Source organism: Saccoglossus kowalevskii, chromosome 15 (genome assembly GCF_978046115.1).
Source record: "Saccoglossus kowalevskii chromosome 15, keSacKowa6.1, whole genome shotgun sequence".
Classification (NCBI taxonomy): domain Eukaryota; kingdom Metazoa; phylum Hemichordata; class Enteropneusta; family Harrimaniidae; genus Saccoglossus; species Saccoglossus kowalevskii.
Genome location: NC_140655.1, coordinates 11,601,327 through 11,616,443, shown reverse-complemented (window position 1 = coordinate 11,616,443; position 15,117 = coordinate 11,601,327). Strand labels below are relative to the sequence as shown.

Below are 15,117 nucleotides of genomic sequence, written 5' to 3'. Positions count from 1 at the left end.
TCGAGTTGGGTAGTGGAAAAACACAGACTATAGTGAACTCAAGTCTGCAGTTGATTCCTTGTGTAAACAAACAGATACACAAACCACAGCTAGCCACATGCAGCATGACCTTCAAGTTTGCCCTAATAAACAAACAGCAAACAACTCTCCACCAACACAAGTTACAGTACCAGTACAGGAAGATGACTCTTTGATGTCTGCAGTGGAAAACTCGCCCTCATTAAAGAAAGCCCCTTCTATTACTACAATTATGGCAGAACATTACAAATTCTCAGAGGAAACTTTGTTATGTGTGAAGACAAAAGTTACAGCATTGGAAAATTCAATTCATGATTTAGATGATAAATACTCTCAGCTTGTGGAAGATGTTGACACACTTAAAGGTACCAATGACGATGTGAGTAAGCTGAACAGTAAGCTGGACAGTTCTATCAACAAATTTGACCGTGCAATTGATCGGTTAATTTCCACTAATGATGAGAAAATTGGTTTATTAAATTCAACAATTAATCTGATGCTTCAACAACAAGACGAAAAGGAGAGGACTTTCAAAGACCAACTTTCTGAGATGTCATGTGTCATAAATAAATTACAACATGAAAATAAAAATCTTCAAATAAATTATGACACAACAGAAGCTGAACTCATTGTGGTGAAAGAAGAAATACAACAACTTCATGATAGAAATAAAGATCTGCAAGCAAAGTATGATATGTTAACTGCTGAAATGTTAGTAGGTAAAGAGGACCTTAAAGTCGGCAGTCCTGATGATTTTAAAGTTGCAACACACACTTTCAGGAAACCCAAGTCTATTAATACCATTCCGTCAGTACTCCTAGAAAATAAGTATGATCTGCTGAATGATGTGATGATTGACGAGGATAAGAAATGTGATGATGCGAAGATTGTGGATGGTAGAAACGTGGACGAAACAAAAAATAAACAGTCTACACAAAACAACGAATCAGCAGATGTTGTACTAATTGGTAATTCACTAATTAGAGACATCATACCAGAAAGGTTGCACCCAAATAGGAAAGTCACCAAACATCGTGCAACCTATGTCAGTGATGCATCCAGAGTTATTGACAAGACAAAATCGAACAATACTTCTTATGTAATCATACATGAAGGTAGCAATGATGATGTTAATAATGATGTAGATGATGTGGTTAAAGACATGAAGTCCTTAATCACAAAAGCTAAACAGGCACATCCAAAAGCAAGTCTTATCATTTCATCTATTCTACCACGAGGTAATGATCACTCCATCAACGAGAGAATTCATACGATAAACTCACAAATTGAGTCACATTGTGATAATGAAGACAAGGTTGAATTTCTTTACCACCATAAGTTATCAAATGCCCGCAATTTGTACTGTAGAGATGGTATTCACTTAAATGAAGGTGGAGCAAGTGTCTTAGCAGCAAACTACATCGGTAAGATGAAAAAAGGCCCAACTGTTATTAATAATGGGCAAAGAAAAACCAACTACAAATATCACAGCAACCATAACTCCAATGATGACTACCAACGTAATAAACATCATTCCAATTTCAAGAAAACCTTTCAAAAACACAAGAAACAAAGGCAAGCTAATGACAATGGGTCTTATGAAGAATACAATGTCAACTTCAGAAATAACGCCACCCTTCCTGACTATCAATATACACCAAACCAAGGAATGTGGCAAGGTAACAATTACAACAAAAGATCCTGGAATGATGCAAACTACTGGCAGCAGACACAACCACAACAAATGCAGTATAATCAGCAGTATTATAATGACCAGTCACCACCTTGGCAAGGAAATCACCGTTACAAGAACACATGGCGACAATTTTGACACTTTAAATGCAGAGAAGACTGAAAGTCGCATCCTGGAACATTTATGGTATTGGGGGTAAACAACAAGATAGTTTACTTTTAAATTTCATCAAAAACCATGATTGTGTAGGATTTGTAGAATCTTGGTTAGATAGTGAGTGTAGATTAGATTTTCCTGGTTTTAATTTTTTTCGTAGTGATAGAGTTAGACGTAGAATTAGAGGTAGAAATTCAGGGGGGATTATGGTTATTTTTAAAACTGCAATCCAAAAGGGTCTCAGTAAAATCAATAGCAATCATAAAGATCTTTTGTGGATTAAAATGAGCAAGGAATTTTTTGGTTTTAAAAAAGATTTATACACATGTTTTTGCTACTTGTCTCCAGAGGGGTCAAGCTTTTATAATTTATCATTGCACTCAGGTTTAGACACTTTTGATCATTTAGAAAATGATATTGCCAAATTTAATGAATTGGGAGATGTCTTAATCATGGGTGACATGAATGCTAGAAGTGCTCAACTGTCAGACTTCATTATTAATGATGACAATGACCACTTACCATTACCAGATTATTTTAATATTGATGAACATTATTACAGAAACAATATGGATTCATTTGTCAACAAATATGGTAAAGCTTTGGTTAAACTTTGTTGTGCTAGTAACTGTAGGATTTTGAATGGTAGAGTTCCAGGTGACTCCTTGGGAAAATTTACGAGTCACCAATATGGGGGTAGCAGTTTGGTAGATTATGGTATTGTTAGTTCAGAACTTTTTTGTGCTGTTCAATATTTCAAAGTTTGGCCTTTGAATCACTTATCTGATCATTGTCCTATATCTGTGTCTCTGTCTGCATGTGTTAAACATAATATGGTAGATGATCATAGCCTGCTTTCCCCTTTACCCGGCAAATTTATCTGGGATGGCGACAGCCGGGAAAATTATATTAAAGCAATTTCTAGTAAGACTATAGGGGAAAAACTTCAACACTATCAGAGTTCTAATTTTGTAGATGTTGATGAAGCAGTGGCTAACTTCAATTCAATTATTATTAAAGCAGCAAAGAGTTCTCTTAAAGTTATCAATCCCAAAATTAAAAAAAAGTCTAATAAACCAAAACATAAAAAGTGGTTTGACAATGATGTCAGTGAGGTAAGAAGAAACTTAATTAAATATTCACATTTATTAGACAAGTTTCCTAAGGACAATAGTATTAGACAAGAACGATATAAAATTAATAAAAAATACAAGCATCTAATTAAGAATAAAAAAAGGAATATAAAGCTAATTTATGTAATAGAATCATTATTCTTAAGGAGTTTAATCCTAAGTGTTTCTGGAAGTTACTTGAGGAACTTGGTGATTTAGATAAAAACCCACAAAAGCATGACAACATCAGTGTAGAGTCATGGTTAAATCACTTTAAATGTTTAAATAATAAAGTTAACGTGGAAGATAAAAGCTTCTCACAGACTATTGTAAATGATATTAGTAGTATGGAAAGTTTAGATGATTACAAACACATTATTAATCAAGATTTCACTAATAAGGAAGTGTTGCAGCATATTAAACTTTTAAAGTCAGGCAAAGCTTCAGGCACTGATATGATTTCAAATGAAATGTTGAAGCATGGGGCTCCTTTTATTATTAATTCTCTTACTAAAATGTCCACACAAGTTTTAAATTCAGGCATTATGCCATTACATTGGAACAGTAGTCTCATTATTCCTATTTTTAAGTCAGGTAACCCAAAGGACGCTAATAACTATAGAGGCATTGCCATTTCTAGTTGTGTATCTAAATTATATACTATGATGCTAAATACTAGATTAACTAAGTACTTACAAGAAACTAATCAAATAGTGGATAATCAGTTTGGCTTCAAGAAAAACCATCATACAACAGATAATATTTATATTCTTAAATCCTTAATTAATAAATATGTCAATTGCAAACTGAAAAAATCAGGGAATTATTTGTTTTCATGTTTTATTGATTTCTCCAAAGCATTTGATTCAGTCTGGCGAGAAGGGCTGTTATATAAACTTCTTCGGTTAGGTGTGGGAGGAAATTTTTATAAGGCTATTAAAACTATCTATAAAAACACTAAATATAGCATTAAATTGAGTGCAGGGATCACTCCATATTTCAATTCATGCAGAGGGGTAAAACAAGGGTGTAACCTTAGTCCTCAACTATTTAATATTTTTGTTAATGGAATCTGTGATGATGTTAAAAATTTTGACCCTGTTGATTTAAATGGCTTGAAGCTCAATTGTTTGTTATATGCTGATGACTTGCTATTGTTTTCTACAACCCAAGAGGGGTTACAAAAGTGCATTGATGCAGTCCAAAATTACTGTGACAATTGGCATTTAAAAGTAAATATTAACAAAAGCAAAATCATTATTTTTAATAGACTAGGTAAAAACTTAGAAAACAAATTTCAGTTTTATTTGGACGCCACTAAATTACAGTGTGTTAATTATTATAATTACCTTGGCATTGTTTTTCAAACAAATGGTAAGTTTCATAATGCTATGTCTAGGCTACAAGACAAAGCACAGAAAGCACTGTTCAAGATGTACAAAATGCTTTGGATCAGTGAGGAATGTTATTCTGTTAGTCTGGCTAAAAAACTATTTAACTCTATTATCAAACCCACAGCTTTATATGGGGCTGATGTGTGGGGAGGGGTTATGCTGAACATCTACAAGGGGTCTGGTAAAAATAAATGTACAGTTGACAATTGCAATTTTGAAACAAAACTTTTCTCAGATAAATTAATTCCAGAAAAACTTCATATTAAATTCTGTAAAAGAGTTCTGGGTGTGCACAGGAAGGCATCTAATGACCCATGTAGAGGTGATTAGGTCAATATCCACTTATATTGGATATCTGTGTTTCAGTTATGAAATATTATCAAAGACTAGTATGTAAAAAAAAACAATTCTATCATTGATGCAGCCTATGAAGAATCCAAAACTCTTGTGCATGACCCATGGCTTAACTTTATACAAAAATTACTAGTCATAACAGATCTAACTAATTCAGACCCACATCAGAACAATTTTTGTGATATTTTTAAAGAGAAGCTCAAATGTTTGTACCGTATGAAGTGGAAAAACAATTTGTTGAACAATTGTAAGCTTGACTTTTACAGGTGTGCTAAAGAAAATTTTGAATTTGAACATTATTTGGAAAAAATTAAAAATAAAAATCATAGAATAGCTTATACTAAATTTAGAACTTCTGCACATTTTCTTCCCATTGAATCCGGTAGACATAAAGGCATTTTGAAGGAAAACAGGCTATGTAATCTCCATGAATGCAATGAAGTAGGGGATGAGAAACATTACATTTTATATTGTAATAATTGTCAAATCAAAGAACAAAGATCTAGATTCCTTACAGCTTTATACATCTATGCCCCAAAGCTGGAAGATTTTAGCATGGATGAATTATTTCCTATTATTGTTTCAAGTAATGATTTTTTCATTCTTAGCATTTTTGCAAAATTTATTTTCTATATTCTTGATATGTTTTAATACTGAAAGTTTTTGTTGTTCTGAATGTTTTGTTTTGTTATTGTTATTTTTGGACTTTACTCAAGTTTTCATTGGTACGTTCCAAATAAAAAATTCTATCTATCTATCTATCTTATGGTGATAATGCATCCTCCTGTGTAGTATCTTAAGATCCTCTAACCATATAATGAAAAAGAAATGTAAACAGCAGTATGGTATCTTCCTTCAATACAATGGAGAGATTTGTCATTCCTATACCAAACTGTATTTGACCTAATAGAAGCACATCTTTGTGAAAAGTGCACACAAGACAAACACAAACACATTTCTGCTATTTATATAAGCGTATAGTACTAATTGACTTGGTTCTAGTATTTGGCTGCTGCTCTGACTCGGCTCTCTTGTTTTCACAGATTTGTTCAAACGACTGACCACTTTTTCCCGATCCCTTCTGATTTACTTACCAAAGACATCTATAAACCAAATACCTCAGACAGTGGATTCATGACAGTCAGTTATTTGGTTCTTCTATTGACATTTCAATCTCATTTTCCTGTAAATTCTGTCCTTGTAATCACAAAGGGAACATCACTTTGGTGTTTGGTTTACACAGGTTAAAATGTTTTAAATTACATTTCCTGTTTTTATGTTTTATTGTATAAAAAAATTGTAAATACTATTTGATATTGTACATTTACAAATTATATTTTGTGAAATTTATATTGTATTTAAGATTTTATTCTACTTGTGAATAATTTCATATTTTCTTTATTATTCTCTGTATGTCGTCTTTGAAAGGGTGAATTAGTTTTCAATCTAACAAAATCACTGCTTCTCATTGACTTAACAATGCAATAATTATATACATGTAACTTCACCAATAGATTATTTTCTGTTATCTTGCGTTATACATGGAATCAGGAGAAAATCAGGTCATCATGAGAGATTCTACAAAGATGAGTATTTTGAGGCATTTATCACGCTTAAATGTGCTATATGATTTGATGTCAGTTTTTGATGGTCAAGTAAAGGGATTAAAACGCCATATTAGCCTTTAAAGGATCACTTTTAAGCATTAAAAGAATCTTGTTCACACATGTTGAATCCATGCCTTCTATGCATTACACCAGATCTCGCAGGGGATGGAAAATCACTTATTTGACAAACACACCTCACACTGATTGTGATCACAATAAGAAATGATAAAATCGGTTGGTATGGCAACAAATCATGAAATATTGAAGCACTGAAGCTATATACAACACTTGACAGAAACACTGTTGCGTCTGTTGGGTAATATTTCTTGTGAACTGTACAAAACTCAAAAACCCTTATGTTTATGGGGGGGTTCAGTTGACATGGTTGCCGTACAGCAGGTAAACATGTAATATAGAATGTTTCTTAGTAACTCCAACTTCCTGCATCATAATATACTGTAAACAAATGATTGTAATGTTTTCACCTGGTAAACAATAGAAAACACGGATTGCTATTCATTTTGGCTCTGGACAAAAACTATTTGCATAATAGTATTTTGATGTGAATATAATCTGTACATAATAAATACACAAATATTACTTATTATATTTATTCATAGAAAAGTTTGCTTTCATCTAGTATCAAGATTACTTATATTCAAGGTATTACACTACTGGTTTGTAGAATGCAAGGAAAACATTTCTAATTCCTGCGTGAACGAGTCTGTCAGATTATGTATATTTTAAATAAATTTATAGACAACACGTTACTAAAAATATTATTGTTCATTTAGAATACATTTTGTTTCTTCAATAAATAACCAGCTGGATCTGGTGTTCATTTGACAATTGATTGTACTTGGTATGTTATTTCATTTGTATTTTAAAGTTGCAGTCTGGAGAATTATTGGAGATACCTTCTTACTGTGACAGGAGTGAAGCTACCAGTACGTGAATCGACAGCTGTTGTCTATGGGCAGCCCTGCTTTTTTCAATTACATTGTCGTCTACGGGCAGCCCTGCTTTTCAATTACATTGTCGTCTATTCGAGGTATAATTGTAGTATGAACCTATAAAGCATTGAGATTCATGTTCAGACACTGTGTCATGACCCCCAAAATAAACTTTATGAATGCTCTCAGTTTCACCAATGATGTACAAGTTTGCAATAAGAACTTCTAAACATCATTGGAGAAACTAACTACTATTTTAACCAACTTCAGGCTATACGAAATGTTGCAAAAATCTTTCATTAAAAACTAGAAGCAATATTACATATTGTCAGTTCCATAAAATAGATTTCCTGGAAATTGATGTTATGATTAACCAAGACATTTTTTAAAATTAGCTACAAATTAGAAATCTGAATAAATTGGTAAAGAAAACCGGATGCTGATTGCATATAATGGTTGGCAAAAATGTCAATTATGCCACAATGTGCAGGCTTATGCATGGATGGATGTTGACATTGGCATAGGCTCCCATAATGCATTACACTTCACGTTTGACCAACTTGAATGACAGAATAATGACATTTTAGATGTCACTATACAGATCTACCTAGGACAAATAAAAATGATTGTAGGATTGATTAAAGCTTCAATACAATACAATCAAAATTACTACTGACAACGACTAGTTTATTATAAAATCACCTTACTTTCTGGTATAGATAAAAATATATCAGAACACAAACCATACATAGAAACTATAAATCCATAAAAAAATTCATAAATATTAAATTTAAACTACTTATTTTTTTAATGAAAAAAAAATGGTTGAAATATATATGTATTGGCTTATTTCCCAAACCAGATACGTTTCACATTTCAACAATCTATGCCAAAAAACAAAATCAGTAAAACTCTCGGCAAATATCACTAATTTTAAACAAATTTGATGGTATACATCTTGTGTACATGTCAGTAAATTGGACAATAATGGAGTGAACACTGCAAAGAGTCAAGGGTAATAGGCATTACCAAATGGATTTTACAGCATCTTTAAATTGAAACGTGGGGATCGTCCAGGATAACTATTTTAATATTTTTTTACCCCCCCCCCCAAAAAAAAAATTTCACATCTTCTTGCAATGCATGGAAGTTACAATTGAAATTACACATCTGTACAAATAGAGAACTAGGGTATTTATAATATATAAGGTCACATGACACATACAATTTGTAAATGGTTGATGTCAATGTAATAAAATTGTAGATTCATTGAGGAATACAAGGTTAATTATATAAAATTATTGATAATTAAACTTATTTAAACTATTGTGCAAATATTTTAATACAGTGATTGTTATAATCAGCCACTACAATCTTACCAAATGGTTTATCATTTGTGACACAGATACCACGGGGAACCCTCAACCCATCACCAGGACTATCAATACGACATACAAATTGACCATGGGAGTCATACTTCTGAACACTATTATTACCAGTATCACTCACATACACATATCCATCTGTATCAGTAGCTACACCTAAAGGACACTGTAGTTGACCATCAGATTTTCCTTGACTTCCAAACTTGAATAGAAATTCTCCTTCACCAGTCAGTACTTGTATGCAGTGGTTGTTTTTATCTGCCACAATGACATTACCTTTACTATCAATAGTAATTCCATAAGGAGATTTAAACCGACAGTCCCCGTCACCCCTTGATCCGAATGACTTTATATATCCCCCATCTTGTTTGTATATTCTTATACAATGGGAACTCCAGTCAACAACATATACCCTTCCATTCACAGGGCTAATGCTAATACCAACAGGATATGTCAGTTCCTCACTGCCAAAACATCTAATTAGTTCAAAATTGTTATTACATACAACTACTTGTTTGTTACTACCATCTGTTATAAAATAATTACCATCCTGTGACTCTGCAGCAAAGTATGGACAGAATGGTTCATTAAAACCAGTGAATTGAATCATTCATTTATGTTTTCCATCCAAAGTCTGTAATTGAAATCTATTATTTCCACTTTCACAAACTAATACATTCCCCTCACTGGTTATCAGGACACCCTCAGGATAGTTAAACTGACTCGATCCTGACCCACTATAATTACCCATCAACCTCCTCTTAGGAATTACATTAATCTTAACAGGTGAACCCTGCACTGATTTGTTATTCACTAAAACTGACAATTCATGCACCCCTTCTACCTTAGCCTGATATGTCAGACTACAAGTCCCGTCTTTATTGTCAGTCACTTCCACTTCTTCTATCGTGTTGAATGGAGACTTCATTTTAGATTGGATTTTCTGTTTTAGTGCCACAAAGTCCACCACATTGCCATCAGTTGTTGCCATGGTTATGGATACATCATCACCAGTCCTATGATATGTGGATACATCTTTCATCTCCAAAATGTATTTGTTGTGAAGTATCTCACCCAGAGTTTTGGTCTCACAGAAGTCATCATTGCTTTGAAACTCCATGTAGTCGTCTTCAGCTGGATGCTGTTTGGTTTTTAGTTTCAGCAGTTCATCTATCTGTGACATCATTCCCTTCTTAGCAGACATCAGTTGTGCAGCATTCCCATAATTCATTAGATGTGTGGCAAAGTCACGTGCATGTTTCATATCACTTTCAGCAATTTCCAGTTCTTTCAATTGCGCATGCAAATTCTGTTTTCTCTCACTGAAAACATTGTTCATTTCATGCAATAACGCTTCACCGGTTTTACGAATTTTAGCCGTGATTTCTGCTACCACCGTCTCAATGTGAACATTTAGTTTATATTCTTGCTCACTAAATCGATTTTCCAGCAGTTCTGTCATTTGCAGTACGTTTTCTTTGCTCTCCTTCGCTTCTTTTTCTTTCTCTGCTAGAATGTCTGTCACCTTGATCAAATCCGTGGCATACTGGGAGGCAGCGTCCTTCAGATATCGGCAATTATGTTCAGTTAATTTATGATTTAGAGCGGTACACGCGACGCAAATTGGAATATCACAGGTATCACAATGTAATTCCAGTTGGTTACCAGGGTGATGACTACAATAGACAGGTGGTTGAACCGTAGCAATATCAGCTAACTTTGCAGCCTGGTACGTTTGTAGTGACATCAGGTTATGGGACTTCGTAGACGGAAGTCGTTTATGGGTCGATATACAACCGTCACAAAGTCCTATTGCACAATCAATACAGTGGGTGGTCATCGGATCTCGCTGACACCCTTCACATGTTTGTACTTCGTTTGTCTTTTTGTCTTTTTGTTTTCCAAGTAAGACGACCAACTCGTTTAGAAAGACGTTCGACTGCACACTACTGGCTCCTTCTGGGAGGTCATGAACTCGTCTACACACTGGGCAGGGTATATTCTTACCTCCCGATTTCTGTACCAGTTTGTGGATACACTGCTCACAGAAACTGTGCAGACACGGTAGAATCTTAGCATTACGGTATCTCTCGGAACACACCGTACAGACAAGAAAGCTGTCATCGATTTCTTCAAGTATTTTCGATTCTGCCGTAGCCATGTTGAGACGTGACAACTGTTGACTATTGGTTTTATCACACAATACTTCCGCCTGCGTTTTGTGTCACGGTTCAATAATCACGTGATATAAATACAATAAATTGGATGTCGTCATTATACAAGAAAGCGTTTTGATGTTATGGATTGCAATTATAGTAAATTTAAATTAAAAATGTACATTTCGGGGGTTATAATATTTGACATATCATAAGACCTTGCCAATACAACGTTGAGCACTCCCTGGTAACACCGCCCCCAATAAGTAGGTATGGTCGACTGATCTGACCATGTGGCATAAATACTAAGAATTACGACCATTTACCGGGAAAGACTGCGTCAACGTCAATCACGTTACTGCAATGAACATATGGGTATTCATCATAAAGTAACATCTACGAATCATTGACGTATACGAGGCCTTGTTCCAGATTAAAAAAAAATGAGGGAGCAGAAACAAATATTTTATTTTTTGAACGATATATACCATATTTTCCATAGAAAGTTAAAAACTAGTATATATATATCGTAACTTCATGAACGGAAATCATAATCAAGAATATTATACTTTAACAACAACTTTTCCAATATTATCAAGATTATTGAATAATTAAATCCAACTTACCGATTGCCATGAATTGGTTCTGGGGTTCATTTCGTTGTCTTAGGCATATCCGCTCTACGGTTTCCGATCCATTCATCCATCTCTATTTATGTAGAGGTAGTGACCTGGGACAATATACTTTGAAAATTTAAAATGCGTCATGAGCGCAAATGCTGAACCACTACAAGACACAGGGGTTTGTTCCACTACGCGCATCGCGTGTAGTAATGAGTCTCTGTGTTGCCAGGTATTCCGCTACTCATTTAGACAAATGTGTGAATTTGAACGTGTAGCAACAACACGCATGACGGGTGTCTTTACGAATAATTTACTACTAGTATATATGATTAAGTGGTAGTAGTTGTACAGCATCGTTGTTATCATGGAATTGGTCTTTTTGTGGGCGGTATTATTTGAACATCATGAAAATAATGAAACGAAAAGTATGGATTCTCATACAGCAGATTTACGCCAACATTTCTGAAAGTACATGCGTCTTTGATACATTTATAAACTCATCACTGATTTTAAAAAATCTTAAGGTCAGATATCGCATCATTTACCTTGCGTGTGACGTCTGCAGATTAGAATTACGCCCTCTATCGACATGATTTCAGGATCGTTATCCAGAGAAAGAGAACAGACCACGCATCACTCAAGTACCAACGGTTATTAAAAAAAGTATTGCCAAGACTTTGTTTAATCACGAGTGTGCGCTGCAAATAATGTTAAGGTGGTTGGAGTCCACCCAGGAACGATGATCATTTTGATTCCGTGATCCAATTATGGCAATTCATACGACTTTATTCGTCTATTTTATCTTGATGATACTGTGTTGTGGCGGTCTATTATTATAATTCACAAAAATGTGATTAAAGTTATACATATTTATATGGTAATCACTTTACGGTGAAGGATGGATCTTACAAAATCCGAAAGGTTTTCAGGGGGGAAATTGCAAACATACATTTGTTGTAAAGGACAGTGAAATAGGACACAAACATTTTTGTATTAGATAAAGCAACTTTGCAAATTTAATCTTCCAAAAAATATTCCCTCTGTGTCAAGACAAATTAACATTTTTATAAAAAGTTTTCATTTTTCCTTCCAGAATTATACACAGAATTATAATACACGCTCATTTATTGTATTATATGTATGTAACCAGTGACTATGATGAAATCTTCCGTCCTCCCTCACAATTTTATGGCAGATCTCAAACCGAGGTTACGTGAACACCATCAAATAGCCAACATGACAAGGGAACTGTCCTATAAATTTAGAATATTTAAAGTGATCTACGGACACAATATTATGTTGTTGAAATTAAATATTACACGTAAGAGTGGATGGGTTGTAAAACTAAAAGTAACTTTAATGTTCATATTTTAAAATATCGTCTTTTCACCTTTGATTGAGTAACGCGTCGTAGAATGCAGATACGGGCATGTAAAATACACTTGTGAAAAGCTTGAAATCTGGCGATTCTAAAAATATATACTTTCCTGGGTCTATTTGTAGTCATTTAGTCACAATTAGAAGATGAAAACAAGTATGCAAATAATAGTCCCGCTACCTTAAACATAAATAAGTCATGAAAAAATAAAAATTACGATACTGTCACAAATATTATAATTATGAATTGTTAAGCATGAGAAAGGTTAGTCACCTAACACCAACCGTTCGAGGTCACCAAGAAACGAAGTAACAATTTAATGTCTATCTTGAATGTTGTTGAAGTTCGTTTTACTTTGTTTGTATTATGTCATATTCAGGCAACTCGTGGTGTTACAGAACCGACGCTCGCGTTCTGTCGGGGCCGTTACGTATGTAGACAACAAGCGAATGTCGAAAATGTTATATTACGTAAAAGTAACAAAAGAAACACGTTTACCTAAATTTGTTTAGGGGTTTAGGTGTTCTGATGGCAATGCCGTGGTTCCACGTTGATGTAATCATGGAAGGTACTAACAGAAAGAGCCACGACGCCTATGAAGTGACCACTTAAGCCTCTTAACTGGCTTATTTTCTTTTGTTTCAACCCAAATTAATCGTGATAAGAACATTGTCTAGCCCATCTTTGATGTCGATGATTGTTTGCGATTGTTTACACAAGTAACGAGTTAGCGGAGTATGATATAACCACGCCATTTTTTTAATGTGACTATAAAATATATGCGCATTATGAAACTACGGTCATAACACATGCGCACTGGGTTTGTTTTGGTGTGAAAAGTCAAAATACGTATTTCACAACCGGAAATTCAACTGATGAACGTTTGACTTCACAAATTTCACATGTTTTAATTATTAGCAACTGTAACTAGAACACAATTTCGAGTGTCTACAACAAAAATTCATAAGGACTCCTAAACAAATTATCACAGAGAAAGTGTCTAGGCATGCTCTTGTTTGAATACTATCTTAGCTGTTGGTGTTCGCCGATGCCCGGTGGTCAAAAATGTCGACAGTTTCGGGCGCCAAACCCACGAACTGACAATGGTACCATTGAATAATGCAATCGTCACAAGCAATCATTGATTAAATCTTATTACCATTACAAATACAAAATTCACGATATTTCATCAGTTGTTTTTCAATCAATGTTATATCTGACAATTTTCCATTAAAATTCGCCAAGAATTCCGGGAACAACAGCATTCAAACTAGACGCCATTTTCAATATTGTACATGCGAGGTTCGACTATCGCTTCCGAACATGCTCCGAATATTACCGAATGCTCGAGATTACCGTAACCCATTGTACGAAGGTGCTAAAAGCTAACACGAACAATGTTCGTGAACCAACACTGACAAACGATCATAGGGTAACGCTAAAACAATAGCGTCGTGGCTTCTTCCGTTAGTACCTTCCATGATGTAATCGGTTGAAGCAACATAATATACTCGTGCGACGAACTAAGTATTGGTACACGAGGTATTATCAACACAACAAACCCGTTCCCATCATTTTTATAAATATTTATAAATTTCTCAATTCAAATCAGTAGGCTATATTCGCCAAAATCGTGTGATATTTTCAAAGATATCAATTCCCACTATGCTCGTTGATTGGCTGGTTGGATTAAACTGCTTTTTAAAATGTATAAATATTCAAAAAATGCGGCAGGAGAGGAGTTCGTTGTGTCGATTATACTGTTTTTATAATAACTTATGATGCGTATAATTAGCCCATTGAATAAAAGGAGGGTTAGTGATACTAATCGATTCAGAATTTTATACAATAATGGGATCCAGGATGTTTAGACGGCTTGATACTGATACTGAGTCGCAGTTTTGAAATTAGAAGAAATTTGACAAGGGACCACGTTAACCATTGTCATCAAAGGTTAAATGTGAACAATTGTGCGAACCGCCGATTGCGAAGTCAAGAAGTTTGTATAAAAAACAAACAGTTTTCACTCTCAGATCTTACAACACGGATGTTCATGGAAAAGGCTTGGAAAAAGAAATCAATGAATTTAGACAGAATAGGTATATAATGTAATGTTGATTCAATATATGTAATCAAAAATCCTCATCGTCTCTGGGTGGGCTGAACGAGCTGACTAATTGCGCCCTAGACACAAAAATAAAATAATTATTTAATATATTTAATAACATGACAGAATAATAAAGAATACCTATACGATGTAAAATAATTTTATTACTGGTTAGCGGCAT

General features: G+C 34.3%; 1 pseudogene; it reads right to left on the bottom strand.

The window, feature by feature from the left end:
* Nucleotides 1-8,402: 8,402 nt before the first annotated feature.
* Nucleotides 8,403-10,898, bottom strand: LOC144357557 (E3 ubiquitin-protein ligase TRIM45-like; annotated as a pseudogene).
* Between the last annotated feature and the right edge of the window lie 4,219 nt (nt 10,899-15,117).